The sequence below is a fragment of the Ochotona curzoniae genome, unplaced genomic scaffold (assembly GCF_017591425.1).
Source record: "Ochotona curzoniae isolate NIBS_2020 unplaced genomic scaffold, NIBS_Ocur_1.0 contig_3498, whole genome shotgun sequence".
NCBI lineage: Eukaryota > Metazoa > Chordata > Mammalia > Lagomorpha > Ochotonidae > Ochotona > Ochotona curzoniae.
The window spans coordinates 20,727,772-20,745,447 of NW_024465885.1; the positions used below are offsets into that span (position 1 = coordinate 20,727,772).

The following is a 17,676-nucleotide window of genomic DNA, read 5'->3' on the forward strand; positions in this document are numbered from 1 at the left end:
AATATGTTTGTAAATAAATACAAATTATTGTAGATTGCAATGGATCTCACTGTAATAGGAAAATCAACAACTGTCATATTCTAAGCACTTAATGTTTGCTAAACCATGTTTTAAACTGCCATATACTTAACATACCTGTTAGTATTGAAATATGAGACAAAACAATTATAGTAACATATTTAAGCACCATACTGCAAATCTTTGTCATTGGATTCATTCTGCATTATTGTTGTAAAAAAAAATAAACCTGTTAATGAAATATTTGTATAGTCACTTGATAATTCCCATTTATTAAAAGTCTTTTATTTGATACCAGGAAAGATAGTAAAAATAGGTCAATATTTAGGTCAATTTTACCAAGACCCTCCCTGGAATAAGTCATATCTATATTTGAAAAGGGAAATTTGATTAGTAATTTATGCAATGCTAATTAGCTTCTAGCCACAAGCCACCTTTTACCACCCACATCACCCTTTATTTCAATACCTTTGGGTTAGTTCCCAACTTACTCTGAAAGTTGTTTAACCTAAAATGTCTTTAGAGGATAATTTCCTCACCACCTTTTCAACTACCACCCACAGTTTTCTACAAAATAGGATGCATCCAAAACCATGGCTTTTTCCTTTAAATGGGACACAAGAAGAATTAAATGTGATTGACATCAGAAATTTTATATAGTATATAGTAGATATTATTATCCTAAATGTAAAATAAAATATATTACATTTAAAATTTTAGTTAATAGTCATGGCAGTGATGATATGAAATGTGTAAAAGGGTCATTAGCAAAGAAATTTCAGACTTCATAGTTTTAAATGGCACAAATGATCTTAATTTCAAATAACTGGTATAAGATGAAAAATACAACTAACCCTTTGTCATCTTCTAACTGTTGAGGTCAAACCTATTGATGATCATTCAACTGTGTTAAAATACCTACCACTTGAGGGATTCTCAGACCAAGCAAGTCGATTGTTGACTTTTTGTGAATAGACATGGAAGATACATGTACGTATGTACACATACTAACCTGAACATGCACTCACACACTGAAAACATAAATTCAGTGACATATATTGAAGTCATTTTATGCAAGTCACATGCATTTTAAATGTGTTTTATTTAAAATCATTTTTAACCAAGACTAATTTTATATCACCAGGTTGATACCTAAAACTGACTAAGAACATGTACTAGATTTTGAGAAAGAGATATATAGATACATCCCCACCTTATCCCCCAACACACAAACCAAACTCCTACAGTGAGAGAGACAAGAGAGGGAGGGAGCAGGAGAGGCAGAGAAGAGAGTGCATTCATGTAGTTGTTGGCTTTGCAAATACCTCTAAAAATTAGGGCTGTAGCTAGGTGGTATCAACAGAATTCAGTCTGTTACCCTGGGTATGAGGAACCCAACCAGCTAGCCATTCCTAACACCTGCCTGATCCTTCACTGGATGGAATCTGGAATCTAGAGCACAGGGCGGTAATCAAACCCAACAATCTCGAATCTGGGACATGGGCCTGCTTGTGGTTGCCATGAGTGGCCACGAAGACCAGCATGTTGATATGTGGGAGGGAATGACATGGAAGGCCATGTTTCTGGGATACATAAGGAAGAACAGGGGGAGAGAATCTTACTATCTAGAACTCCATAGATTGAAAAGAAAATCCAATTAAAATAATAACAAGAAAATGATCAAGAGTTAGAGTTTTAATTATCACATTGCATTTTTAAAAGACTATATTTGAACAATATAAATTAAGTTCATGATTCAAATATCTCTGCTCAAATCTATGCATGTATTGTCTTATTTGTTTTGGTAGATGTTACCAGTAGATTTACAGTCATTCAGATAATGTGTTTACTCATTTATTTTTAAAGAGAATATTAAACACAACTTCCAACAGGCTGCTAACTTTACCAACCCTGGACTTCAACAACCCAGATTGTGTTTTCCTGCTTATAAAGCTGTGATTCTTAATTTGGAGCACTTCACACTTAGTTAAATTTTAAGAGTGTTAGAATACTGTAAACTTAAAACACAAATGAATACCATGCAAATTTTCAAATGCCTTGGCTTTGCCATCACAAATGGGAAGGTATAAAACTGATATCAACAGCAACAGTAATTAGAGACTAATCACAACTAATGTTAAATCATGATATAGAACATAAGTTCAAATCTGATTTAATTGAAATTTAAATCCCTAGTATGCCAAAGAACAACCATGCAAGTACACCTTCCTTCTCTATCAGCTCACACAAGGAGTATCAGCCTGCATTGTCACCTCTCAGAGCAAAGGATGGTGATGCTAGTTCAGAAACAATAGATATGGAGGGTGAGGCTGACAGATAAATTACAGCTTCAAGTGCTTGAACTACATAAATATTTACGTTCTGGAAGTGCTATTAATAGAACACTAGATTTGATCTAGTTAGAGAGTTTTGTTTTTAATTCTTGGGTTTTGCTCTGTTTTTAATACCATAACAAATCATCTCTCTCATATCAACGTGAAAATGTGTTTTAAAGCAAAAATCTAACATCATCATCAATCTCCAGATCATGTTGTGTGCCTTCTGTGCTATGCTACAGCACGGGCAGTCAGGGCGTCTCTGATTTCTTTTAGCACACGTTCTGTAGTCCTTTTAGTTTCGTTTTGAAGCAACGACAGAAATCATCAGTACATCTCAAAACCCAGACTCTTATTTTCTAGCACGTGGGATGCTTAAAGGGGAAAAAAAATGAGAAGGGTAGGTTATTTTTTTTTTTTTTAACAAATTCTAGAGTGTCAGGAAGAATTTCTCAATGAAAGACGAGATCTAATTTAGTGAAGAGTGGACAAACTGTAGTTCTTAGACTAAATATGTATACATCTATACAAATGTATTTTTTGTAAATATCTTTTTTCACAAACATTTCTAAGGTATGTGTGTGTTTGCTTGTATTTATGTATTTATTTATGTCCCTGCAAGTAACTTTTATGAAAGTCATAAGATTTGTAACGACCTTTATTTTAAAAATGCATACATACATACATACATACATAGGTTCCAGCCATTGGCACTGTGGGTTAAGCTGCTACCTGTGATTCAGGTATCACATACATGCAACAGATCCAGACCCTGGAGCTCCACTTCCAGTCCATCTTCCTGCTACTGCCCCTTGGGAGCAGTAGAAGCAGGCCCAAATAGTTAGCCAAGTGAATTTCCTGGCTCCTGGTTCTGGCTTGGCCAGCTTTAGTCATTTGGGGAGTGATCCAACAAATGAAACCTCTGTCTCTTTCTCTCTCTCCATAACTAGTTCTCCTACTATCTTTCATATGCTTCTATCTGCTTTTGGAAGTTCTTGGTGAACATGAAAGGCCAATGTCACCACAGATTGGAGAATAGTGTTTACATGGATGTAGAGTGGGGTTGGAGGGTTGTAGATTCTAGGTCAGTAGTGGTCTGAGAGCTGGAACTTTACTCTCCAAATTGGATAAGTCTTTGAAATTAGGCATTTTGTTTAAAAATTTTGGTTTGAAACAAAAAAGAAAAGAGAAAACATAATTTTGGAAGATAATACAAGAATTAAAATTGAATTACCATCTCCTTAATGTGAAAACTTTGAACAGTCAAATAAATGAACAGGCAGTCTTAATGTACTATCACTGCAATTCTGATTAAGTAGGTAATATTTTCAAGAGAGAATTGTGTGTCTTCACACCAAACTGTGTGTGCACCTGTGTTTGTGTATTCACATGGAAACTGATTTTCGATGTAGATTTCAGAAAGCACTGCTTCACATTCATCTCTATTGTTTTTTTCCCTTTGGTTTTCAGTGTCTGGACTTCAGCATAAGCCACACAGCAGGAATACAGAGCTTCTGCATCTGGCATTCTTCCAGTATTCTTTGTTCTTTAATGAGCTCACATTGGGTGACTTGACTTTTCTCAGCTTCAAGGATTGTATGTCTGCAGATCCAGTGTCCTGCCAGTAGATGGGAGCATTGCTTATTTTCTCAAGTAAGTAATGCCCAGCAGGATTTGACTTAAGAAATGAGTTCTATGAAAACCAGGACAGGGGCTGAAGTGGAATGGGGTGTAGGACAGACTGGACTATTGCTACACATATTGGCAAACCAGGGTAGGGAGCAGGTCTCGTGGGGGTTATTGTGGGTCGCTCCAACTAGGTTGCAGCTCCCACTTCTTTATGCAAGGGTGGAGAATGTGCTGGGCAGCACCAGGCTGGACTGCAACACCCATTGGTTCCAGTGGAAGTCCGGGCTGAAAACAGAAACAACCCAGCTAATCAGGGCCATGGACTGAGCCGGGCCCTGTACCTGCTAGTAAATACAAGAATCTGGTCTGGGAACACCTCAGACAAAGTTTCTTTGGAGATCTCCCCAATCGAAATGCTGGACTCAGAACCCTAACCAAGAAAAGACAGAAGACAGAACAGGTCAATCAATCACCTCAGCTGTATGTTGGCAGCGAAATACGGGGCAAACAGAGACTCTATGATGGACTATGTCAATCAGTGGATTCTTCAAAGACCTCATAGTGCTTGGAGTGGCAAGATTGACAGCGATTCATAACTGGTGAACTATCAAAACCACTTGATCAAGAACCTTGGAGCATACCCTACATGCGGGACCTGGGGAGGGTGGGAAACTGGGTGGTCCTTCTCCCTTAATACCCCCCCTTTAAACATGAAGGAAACAAAATGGAAATAATAGTCTTACCCACTTTCCTGTAGCCCTTGAACCTTTTTACCCCAATTAACTATGTAAAGATTGTCAAAAATGTAATAATAAAATTTAAAAAAAAATGTGTTCTATCGAAAAGGTAGGTTTAACAATCATATAACAAGGCTTTATAATAGCTAATTTATATTTAAAACAAAGTGGTTAATTTGGAAATGAATCTAAAAGCTTTATCATGATGCCTTAGCATCTACTGAGTTTTATTTTTCAAAAGGTATTTATTGTTATTGGAAGAAGACATACAGAGAGGAGATGCACAGAGAAAGATCTTGCATCCATGGTTCATTCCCCAAATGGTCGTTATGGCCAGAGCTGAGCTGGTTTGAAGCCAGGTGTCAGGAGCTTTTTCTGGTTCTCCCACTTGGGTAAAGGTCAGAAGACTTTGCACTAACTTCTCCTGCATTCCCAGCCCACAAGCAGGTTGTTGGATGACAAGTATAGAACCTGGGACATGCTTATGTGGAATCCTGGAGCAGGAGAGGCTAGGATTTAGCCACAATATTATTTTTTTTTGGTTAAATAACTTCTATGAATTCTAGTAAAATTAACAAGTCTATATGAAAACATTAGTATGATTCTGTTATTGATGATTTCATTATGAAAAACAAAGATAAGAAATGCTAAAAGGTCTTCATATTTTGAAATTGTTTCTATTGTGTATATCACTACCTTTAATCCTAAACTAACGCTGCATTGAATTAATTACAATTTTCTGAATATCATTACACATATATTACATATATGTATAAACACAATTTATATATATACACAAACATGTTTATCATACAGGGATTAGCTGAAATATTGCCCGTGTAGAGAACTATCTTTTCAGTAAGACAGATTATAAGAGCACTTTAATGCCATCATTTTCATAATATTATCAACTCTGCAATTTCAGATACTTTAAATAATTTATGTATGTCATGTTAAAAATGCTGCTCTGCTGTCTCCTCTATGGGGATGTAAATTTTCCATACCATTAGAACATCAAGCTACACTATTACCGATCACTTTTGAATATGCTTTTAGCAGGTTAGAGTCTCTAAGATGAGAGATGCTAATTGAAAGTAGGCTAAGCATAAAGGAAAAAGAACTTATTAGTACATAAATGGAAATTAGAAGAGCAGTCTCATTTAAAGCAGTAGTTGGTTCCAGACATCCATAATGCTGTTTGTCATGATCTCTAATTCACTATAAATCTGAAACTGGCAGAAAAAGAAGGATTATTGTTAAGACATAAGTGTTGTCACAGAAGGCAGACTGAAACAAGAGAGGGGTGCTGCTTTTCTAGCATCAGTTTCATCCCAGTGAGGCACTCTAAGCCTGCCTTGGTAGTTAACCTCCTTTCCAGAAAGGCATAGAATTCTGGATTGGTAAGCTCGGGACCCAATGTCACCTGTTGGGATCAGTGTCCAGAGCATTAAGGGAAAAGTCAACAAAATCATCTGCAGCAAAGACGAACAGAAATTTCCTTAATGCATGGATGGATCTTTTAAACATATGTGTGTGTGTGTTCTCTGAAAGGCAAGCTGGAGAGGGCAGATAGAAAGAGAGAGAGGTTTCGCCATCCTCTTCTTTCATACCCAACATTGCTACAGCAATCAGGACTAGCACAGGCCCAACCCAGGAGCCAGGAACCCATTCTACGTTTCTCACACGAGTTTCAGAATCTGAACAGTTTGAACCACCATCGTGGACTCACAGGATCTGACCATCAGGGACGAAAACAAGAGTTGAGACTTGCTACAGAACTCACTACTCACAGATTTGATTCAGGAGTCTAGAACACGGGCTTAACCACCAGGCTGTTTGCTCACCTGTGATATTCCAAATTATATTTTCTGAGTTGGAATTTTTTGTCCTGAGACCATTTGAACATTTCCATGCTTCTAAGGGAGACAGAATATTAAGTCTTTCAAAGTTAAGAAGGCCTGGAAAATTGAAAGTAAGTTGGGCTTATGTGCCATTCAACCAGAGAATATGTTCCAAAGATGATCCTGCTCTAGAGAGATCAGAATGACAATCTTGTGACTGTGTACCATTTTGCAGAATTGCAACAGTATAATGGACTGACAGTTGAGTGGGCCTAAAATGAAAAGAACTCACCAAGTTGCTACAGGCAAACTATATTCATAGACTAATATCCTCATTAGCAGCACAGGGCTAGAAGCCAAATGTTTGGTACCTTAGCAGTACCCCAGCCAAAGATGTACTAATTAGACATGGAAATAAGCTATGATGCTAAAGCAAACCCATATTTTGTTTATGATTAGGCAGTGAGTGACAGCAGTGAGTAGAGAGAGCCAAATTACAGCCTTGAATAATAAACAGCAAAGAAAGTGTCCAAGCCTAAAAAACTTGTGTAGGCTGATGACCAGAAATATGTTCTTTTCCTGAGATTTAACTCTTCCACTGAACAAAGTTTGATCCCAAATGGCTGAGGGTATTAAGTAATGTGATAAGGTGAGGAATAAGTAGAGCCATAAAGTAAGATAATCCATGCACATTGTGCACTGGGGCATAGCTGAAACAAAGCATCAGCATCAAAGACAGTAAAAGTGGAAACTCAAAATAGACATTCACTTCACACGTACAATATTGCTGTGTACTGAATTAGTGTCAGTGATACGGTGGGGATGTTGGGATTTAGTTTCATATGGTGGACCTGACAGAAAGACTAGTAAACAAACACGATTAGATATTAATAGCCAAAGAGATTCCAAAGGGAACACAATCTGATTAATTTGCCAAATGTCAGCAAGCTAATGTCATACCACGACTGCATCATTTGCATCTCAGAACTGAACACCAGTCCATCTAATTCATTTAATGGACAATAATGTGCAAAGCAAAAATCACCATCATGAGATCACACACTTATACAAGAACATAACCTGAAGTAGGACTCATGATATTTCTAACATGGTATTTTTTTACAGTGTGGAAATCTGTTGTAGAAAAGGAAAGTGGAAGCAACGAAAGTACACATTTTTGCATACATTTTTTTATGTCGCTGTTAAAATGACTGATGTTTTGTTTAAGGGTAGTGCTTCCTCATTTCTAGGAATGGTATCTTTTTTCTTAAACTACTTCACTAGTTGAAATTAACGCATATGAAGTAGACTTGATCTCAGTACTAGGCAAATGCATGTAAATATATATATGCTTATACACATGGATTTCAAAAGCTATTTTATCTCATACTATGATAAACATTTATAGCATGAATACTTACACAAAGCTACAAAACAGAGCAACAGTAAATTGACTTGCCATTAAGTATAAAACTAACACAGTCCATGAAGTTGTTCACATTGGCACTGTAAGTGGGGCTGACTCCTGTGTCTAATGGCCATGCCATTCATAACTATCAATCAAGACAACTGATGGCTGCATGATGTGTTCAATAGCTACTTGAAAGCAGATTTCCCTAGAAAACGATCCATGTTATGTCCACCAAGACCAGCCACACATTCCACATGTAATTTGGATTACCAACTTCAAAAAGAAGAATGACAATTCCAACACCTTTGAAAAAATAATCTATTAACTTCCATTCTCTACAAAACTTAAGAAAGAATATTTTAGCTTGTAATGTGATGTGGGAATTCAGTGTGCTCTAGAAATTTATCTGTAAATACACGGAACACACAGATACATGTAATGATCTTTAATATAAAGGAACATTTATTTTAACCAAGTAAAAATTTTTAACCTTCTCTATTCTACTTGTTTAAGCATCAGCATGCACATAGAGCTAACATTTCCATAAATAAGTGTCCTGTGGGATTTCAAAAATATATATATATCATGTTTGGAGTTAAAATGAAAGTTTTCCAATATGTTAGAGTCTAAGACCATGATTTTATTTCACTGAGCTTTGTAACTTACCTGAGAAAAAGCCACTTAGAGGAAAGGAATTATACAAAATGAGAATACCTGATATAAATGATTAATTCCTGGAAAGCACAATCATATGGATAATTTATTAGTTTAATATTCTTACTTGCCCTATTCATGGATGAAATGATTAGAATTTTATGTCAAAGGAAGGTGTCTGTGTGCACCTTCATTATTGCAACAAGGTACAAAAAGAAAAAAAAAAAGCCCTAGCACAATACCCTCGTCTCGCTTTGCATCTGCCAGGAACACATATGGGCATGGCTGGTATCCTGGTTGTTCTGGTCCTCATCCAACTGCCTTCTTGTAGCCTGAGAAAGCAACAAAGCCTAATGCAAAGCCTTAGTACCCTGCACCCACATGGGAGACCCAGAAGTTCCTGGCTCCTAGCTTCAGATTAGCTCAGCTTTGGCATTGTGACCACTTGGAGAGTGAACCGGCTGACTGAGGATCTTTATCTCCATATCTCTTTTTCGTATATCTGTTTTTCCAATAAAAATTAATAGAATAAATATTTTTTTAAAGGCAACAAATGTGGAGAACAGCAGACTGGGTGGTAGTTGATGGGACTTCTAAAACCAAAGCAGTGATTTCACTTTTGAATCTACACTTCACCATCAGTTATGTATTATTATCACAAGTAAAATAATAGCAATCATGCTCTCAAATTTCTTGTTTGTGTTAGAATGAAAGAAAAAGTTCTCAGGAGCTTAAAAATCTCAGTTCAGCCATCAAGTTGTTTGTATATACTAGAACCATCAATTTATGTTCCTTGATTATGTCCCCCACTACCCTACTAAACTTTCTTACAAGTTCCAATAATCTCTATATTGAGTCTTTTGATTCTCCTGTGTGTAGAGTCATGTAACATATGAACAGGAATAATTTGAATTCCCGATTTCCAAATGAGTTCCTTTAATTTCTTTTTCTTGTATGATGGTCCTAGCAACAGATCCCAATTCTATTTTGAATAGGAGTGGTAAAAGTTGGTGGTAAAAGTGGTAAAGGTGGTAAAAGTTCCATTAAGATCTATAACTAGATCTAAAGCTTCCACTCTTTTTCTATTCAGCCTTGGATTTTTCATATATTGCTTCGATTGTGTTGCTAGAGAAGAACCTTAAACCTTGGAATAATCCTAATCAAAGACATTAAAGACCCTGATGGTGAAAATTAAAAAAATGAAAAACAAAATAGAAAAGATATCAAAAGATTGACAAATTTACCATGTTCCTGGATTGGTAGAATCAATAGAAGTTAAATGTCCATATTATTACCATATTATTAAAAGCAAATATACAGATTCAATGCAATCCCAATCAAAATTCCAACAACTTTCTTCTCAGAAATAGAAAATATGATAGAAAAATTAATCTGGAAACACAAGAAACTACAAGTAGCCAAATGTATTCTAAAGAATAAAAATCAGGCAGGAAGAATCACAATTCAAGATCTTAAGACATATTACATGTCAGTGGTAATCAGAAAAGTCTGATACTGAAATAAAAACTGAATATCAACAGAAGAGCTCTACATGGATCAAGAAGCAAAATCTACACACAGACACCCAGACACCACCCACCTATTTGAGGAAAACATAGAAAGTGCTATATAAGACACAGACACTGGTAACGACTTCTCAGAAAGATCACAGGTAGCCAGGCAAAATAAACCATGGGACTACATCAAACTAAGCAGCTTCTGTACAGCAAAGGAAATGACCAACGAAGCAAAGAAGCAACCAACAGAATGGGAGAAAACAGAGCTGGGACTCATAGTTAGGATATCCAAAGAGCATCAGAAACTCAATGACAGCAAAACACACAGTCCTGTAAAGAAATGGGTAAAAAATATGAATGGACATTTTTTAACATTTGCTCTTAAATGGTTGAATGGTCATTTTTAAATGGATCTTAGACATATTAATAAAAAATGTTCAGGCTCCCTAGCTATTAAGCAGATGCAATTAAAAAACACATTGAGGTTTCAATTTACTACAGTGAAGTTGACCTGCATTTAAGAATCTACTAACAACACACTGTGACATGGATTTGGGTAAAAAGTCTCTACTCCACTGTTGGTTAGAATGTAACCTAGTGAGAACATTATGAAAGTCAGTATGGAAAGTGCTAGGACAACCTATAATTCATCTACCATAATGACTCAATTATCCCATTCCAGGAAATACAGCCAAGGCAGTGAAATCTGCATATGACAAAATGACCTGCAACTCCCTCTTTGTGGCAACAAAATCTACAGTAATGAAGACATAGAAACAACCCACATACCTGTCTGAAGAGGGATGGATAAGGAAACAGTGGTACATCTATTCTGTGGAATATTACTCAATCATTAAAAGAATGAAATTTGTAATAAAATAGTCCCAATTGGAGATCCTTATTTTCAGGAAAATAACCCAATTGCCAAAGAATCGGTATCTTTTGTTCTTTCTGATATGACAACTTTCATGCATTTTATAAAACAAATAGTTATAAATCTAAGGATTCTATACATGTATTCTTATAGATGAACTGTCCATTGGAGGCTGGCTTATCAGAAAGTGAAGACATGTTACATGGCACTTCGCTATTCCTGATTTAAAAGAATGACTCCCCATGGAACTGTTAAATATAACCTGAAAATATGATATTAGATTTTCCACCATTGCCAATATCTATAATGCCACGATCAACTTAAGCAGCATAATGCTGGACTGCTAACTATTGTTGAAGGACTATACTATTGCAATAATAAGAGAAAAATGGTTAGGGAGGAACAACGTGGAGCAAGGATGGGAAGATGGAAGGGGACAATACTTATCCCTACCAGACTGTATCATGCAAAATAATAATAACAATAAAAATGCAACAAGAGTCTCAGTTTACTATCTCTTTTCTTAGCAGTGACTCTTTTTCTTTTTCTTTTTTTTTTAAATTTATTTATTTTTATTGGAAAGGCAGATAGACAGAGAGGAGGAGAGACAAAGAGGAAGATCTTCCCTCGTATGATTCACTCCCCAAGAGGCCACAACGGCCAGTACTGCACAGATCTAAAGCCAGGATCCAGGAGCTGTTACAGGTCCCCCATGCAGGGTCCCAAGGCTTTGGGCTGACTTTGACTGATTCCCCAGGTCACAAGCAGGGAGTTGGATGGGAAGCAGGGCCGCTGGGATTAGAACTGGTGCCCGCATGGGATCCCAGCGCACAGCAGGACTTCAACCACTATGCTATTGCGCCGGGCCCAACTGTGGCTCTTTCAATAATATTGCATACCTGAATAAATTCATACACAGTCTTTGCAAAATTTTACTGGAAGATGGTATATAAGATAAATTATCAAGCAATCATTTACTTTCCCAAAACAAAATTTTTTTTTTGAGATTTGAAGCAATAGATTATATCTGTAATGAAAGCGCCAAGAATTCTATATTTAATATTAGATACTAGGCAACAATCTCTAATAAAATAGGATATGTCTGATGATTGTAAGATGTGTATTTTTCAATATTCTAAATCTTGAAGTTATATTTTTCAATGATAATGATTATTACATTCACAAAAAAAGCATTATTGTGAGTTTTTCAAAAACCTAATGGTATTTGTAGAACTCTAATGAGATTAGTTATAAATTTAAAATCTCTCCATTTCTGTAAGGTTGAAATAAAATATATGTACTATAATGTCCATGAGTGGATCCTATTGGTTCATGTTCTAAAAGGGTGATTTTTCCCTATTTGAATCTTCTATTATTTTCTAATTAATGCAGTTATCTGTGTTTTACAAACACATTAATTTCTTGGTATCTACAGAGAATTGGATCCAGCATTCTGGAAAGAAAATCTGCATATACTCAAATATCTTGATTAAATGGTATAGTATTTCACCTTTGCCTCTTTTCCCATTCATTTTATGTCATCTCTAGATTTTTACTATTACCTAATACAATATAATCTTGATGAAAGTAGTTGTTTTATTTCAACAACTGAGGAATGATGTCAAAGAAAATTTTGTACATATTCATGACAAATGCCCTTTATTTAAAAATATTTTCAACCACTTGATTCTTAAATCCATGAATGCAGTACCCATAGATTTGGGAAAGTTGATCTCCTTTCTTTCTGTTCTACTGCATATTGGTCTGGAAGCATTCCTTTACAAGTATAAAGGCATGAGGAAATAACAAATAATCCTAAAATTGAAGAAAAATTAACAAGAAGATATTGGAGAGTTAGACCATAGGTAGATACGCTATAAAATATACAGGCTGAAAAATATACTTGGCACATTATTTTTCAGTACCCATACTGAGAGTTCATATTAAATTTTTAAATGTTTAAAACACATAAATAAAAGCAACCCATCATACATTACACTCACTGGACGTTTGTGATTTGCAGTTGTGCTATGAAAAACAGATACACAACAGGTTCATTTAAAAAAAAATGAGCTTTGGGGCCCAGGGCAGTAGTTTGGTGGCTAAAGTTCTGGCTTTGCACATGGGACCCTGTTTATGTCTTGGCTGCTTTACTACCCACCCAGCTCCCTGCTTGTGGCCCGGGAAAGCAGTCAAGGACGGCCCAAAGCATTGGGACCGTGCACCCGGGTGGGAGACTGAGAGGAATCTCCTGGTTTCAGGCTTCAGATCTGCTCAGCTCCAGCTATTGGGGCACTTGGGGAGTGGAATACGTTTCTCTCTTTCTCTCCTCCTCTTTGTATATCTGACTTTCCAATAAAAATAAATAAATCTTAAAAAAAAAGTGAGCTATGTTTCCAGGTATTAGGAACACTCTGAGCTCAAGATGAAGGAAAATAACTGTTGATTTCAAAATCAATCTCCCAGTGCCCGTTTATTAGTCTAGAATTGACTGGAAATGGAGAATAATGTCTTTATATGGCTGTAAGACACTGCCAACAAGTCCTTCCAATGTTTAGTGTAACTGTATCATTTTAGGCCTTTCTATTTATCTAAATCACTGAAATATATTCTAAATAGCATCACTGACTCAAGGTTTTTCATTTTTGATAAAAATGTCTTTCATTTTGTTACCATCACATTTCTTCAAAAGCTATGTGCTAACCTAATCGTGTATCATCCAAAACCTATTGTGGTGCTACAAATCTATCAGAGGAGTTAGTAATAATAATGGTAACCCCAAATACTGACAAGAATATAGAGTGTGGCTCACTCTTTCACTGCCTTAAACACAAGACTGAAACATTTGGATAGTTTCTTAACAATGCAACTGAGCAATTGCACCATTAGTCATTTATGAGAAATAATAATCATAAAACAGACTATTGCTGTGTGTTATGATTTGGATAAATCTCAGGAGAACTAGACCGAATGAAAAAAATGAAAAAGCTATGTAAAATGTTATTTCCTTTACTTAAAGTTTGCTAGTGATGACCAGGGATTAGAGATGACGGAGGAAAGACAAGCATAATCATACACATGGGATATTCCTCTGTTTACATATTAGTTTTGTAACTTAACTGTAAGGTTTGTAATATTTTATCATAGCTTTACAAAATCTTGTTTAGAAGATACTGGACAGGGCCCGGCGCGGTGGCGCAAGTGGTTAAGTCCTCGCCTTGCACGCCCGGGACCCATATGGGCGCCGGTTCTAATCCCGGCAGCCCCACTTCCCTTCCAGCTCCCTGCCTGTGGCCCGGGAAGGCAGTCGAGGACGGCCCAAAGCTTTGGGACCCTGCACCCGCGTGGGAGACCCGGAAGAGGCTCCTGGCTTCGGATCGGCATAGTATCGACCTGTTGCGCTCACTTGGGGAGTGAATCATCAGATGGACGGAACATCTTCCTCTCTGTCTCTCCTCTCTGTATATCCGCCTTTCCAATAAAAAATAATAATAATAATAATAATAATAAAAAGAAGATACTGGACAAAAGACAGCTGGACTTCGAATTATTTCTTTAAAACTCCACGTGAGGGAACATTCCTGAACCCTCGGTGAGCAGTAGCGGAACGGCAGCTGCCAGGGGTGCGCATGGTTCATGCTCTTTCTCCCCCGACACCGGCCTCAGCCCTCTCACCAGCTGTAGAATATGGTGAAAGAAACTATTTACTGTGGTGTTTTGGGGGTCAAAGCAAATGCCACCCAAGAAGAACTGAAAATGACTTACAGGAAATTGGCCTTGAAGTAGCACCATGATAAGAATCTCAATGAAGGAGAAAAGTTCAAATTTATTTCTCAAGCTTGGGAAGTTCTTTCTGATGATTCGAAGAAAAGGGAGCTATATGACAACGGAGGCGAGCAGGCAATTAAGGAGGTGGAGCAAGTGGTGCCTTACGCTCCCCCACGGATATCTCCCGTATCTTTTTTGGAGGAGAACGAGGGATGCTCTACATCAACTCCTACTAATTTTAGAAGACTTATGTAACCGTGCAAGAAGGAAACTGACTCTGCGGAAGAATGTGATTTGTGACAAATGAGAAGGTCGAGACGGTAAGAAAACAGCAGTAGACTACTGTCCCAATTGCCAAAGTGCTGGTGTACAAATAAGAATTCATCACATAGGACCTAGAATGGTTCAACAAATTTGACCTGTATGCAAGGAGTGCCAGGACCACGGGGAGCTGATCAGCCCTAGAGATAGGTGTAAAATCTGCAACGGAAGAAAAGTAGTTTGAGAGAAGAAAATTCTACAAGTTCAATTGACAAAGGGGGGATGGCCCAAAAGTAACATTCCAAGGTGAAATAGAACAAGAACCAGGATTGGAGCCAGGAAATATTGTGTTAGATCAGAAAGACCATGCTATTTTCACTCGCCAAGGAGAGGACCCTGCCCCCCCCCTTTTTTAATGTATATGGACATACAACTGTTTGAAGCATTATGTGGTTTCCAAAGCCCAATTTCCACTCTTGGCAACCGAGTCATAATCATCACCTCTCACCCAGGTCAGATTGTTAAGCATGGCGATATCAAGTGTGTGCCAATTGAAAGCATGACGATCCACCTGGTAGGCTTATGAAAGGGGTTGCATAATTATTAAATTTAAGGTAAGTTTTCCCAAAGATGGCTTTATCTCTACTGAAAAACTCTCTTTGCTGGAAAAAGTTCTTCCTGAGGGGAAGTTGGTAGAAGACACTGGTGAGATGGATCAGATAGAACTCGTGGACTTTGGTCCAAACCAGGAGAGACGGCGCCGTTGTAACGGAGAAGCATACGAAGATGGTGAGCATCACCCCTGAGGGGGTACCCCGTGTCAAACCTCTTCATTGTATATGAGTAGTGGATGAATGAGTGAAGGGCTTGTAATCATAATATGTTCACTACTTGCTATTGTTTTTGTTTCAGTATTCATTTGCATTAGTGTTTTAAAAGTTAAATGAAGAATAAGCAAAGACATAAAAGCTCTGACTTTGTTTAGTATGTATGATGATGTCATCATGAAAGATGAATGTTGATACCTATAAAGGCTTAATTTATAAAGTTCCCCTAGCCTCCGTTACCCATATGTTGCAAATGATTTCATCTGTCTACGTGGACAAGCTTAGTCTGAAATGTAGGTGTCTGTGGCTTGCATGTTTGACCCTTCATTGTGAAGCTTATGAAGTTAAAACTATTTAAATGGCAAGCAGGAAAAAATGTAGAGAAGTATTTGTCTCTCTTGTTATTTGTGTTTAGTGGGATTCATTGTGATGCCTCAGATTTATCTTATTGCTGCAACTGTTAATTTAAGATGGGATATTACACAATTTAGCCTGTGAAAACTGCTATCAGTTTTTATAAACCAGTCCGTAAGAAGGGGTTTATAATATGTTGCTTCTTGAGGGCTTGTAATTCTAGAATTGCATACCCTTTTTTGCCATCTTTTCAAATATAAATATATTTGTAAACATGTGTTTATATATGTAAATCTTTATATGCATACATATATGTATATGTAAACATTGTGCTGATCACTCTCCTTCTTGGACCACGATAGGCCCCTTAGTAGTGACTTCTAGAGTTGGATAATATAGAAATTAAAGAGAACTTTATGTGAAGAAAGCAATCTGTAATGTATAATAAAGGAAGGTATTCCTTAGGTACATTACAGGTTTACTGCAAACCATTTATGCTCCAAAGTAATTGTCATTTAATGTTGATAATATAGCAAACTATCAGTAGCCTTAAATTCTTTGCTGAAGTCACGCTCACAAGCTAAAATCTGGATATCAGAATTTAAACAATTCTTGAAATATATGAATTTCTCCTTAATATACCAATTAATACTGATGCAATGCATTAAAAAACAGCATGTGGATTTACAACTTTATGATAGACTAATATAAAAAAAATTGCTGAGATACAACATGTTAAACCACCACTGGTGACCCTAATATTCCGTAGCAGAGTGGTGGTTTGAGTCTTGGCTGCTCTGCCTCTGAGCCCTCTTCCTGATGATGTGCCTGGGAGAGGGGGTGAAGATAACAGGGCTTGAGCCCCTTGCACCTAAATGGCAGAACCCGATGGAGTTCAGGCTCTCGGCTTTATCCTGGCACAGCCAAGGCTGCAGAAGCCCTTCGTAGACCAGACCAGGAGATGGAAATTTATGTATTTTCTCTCTTTCTTCCTTCCTGTAACTCGACTGTTCAAATAAACAAATATTTAAAAAAATAAAAAACTGTGATGACTATACAGTAACTAAAAAAAAAGAAATATACAGTTTGCCAAGTTACATGAGACTAATTTCTAAATTTTCTTTAAAAAAAGTTAAAAGATTCTGGCTTAAAAAAAAGACTTTGTTATAAAGCTATGCATAATTTTTCATGATACTAATATTTTGGGAACTTTTAAAGATGACATATAATTAGAATACCGTCACATAACCTCTGGTATGCATCTGACTCTTTATTGATCCTCTTGCTCTCTATCCATCTTCCCTGTAATCCATTTTACATGTTAAAATATTCAGCCTGAATTATGATTGCTTATAATCTAGTCTCTCCCATTAACAAGGAATACAATAGACACGGGCCCTGACCACAGCTACTGCTTTCTTCCCATCCAAAATAGTACACACTAATAAA

General features: G+C 36.9%; 1 protein-coding gene and 1 pseudogene across 2 annotated transcripts in view; one reads left to right on the top strand and one right to left on the bottom strand.

The window, feature by feature from the left end:
- CADM2 (cell adhesion molecule 2) overlaps window positions 1-17,676 on the bottom strand; it is a 954,869-nt gene that overhangs the window by 391,354 nt on the left and 545,839 nt on the right. The window lies entirely within an intron of this gene.
- Window positions 14,705-15,900, top strand: LOC121156920 (annotated as a pseudogene).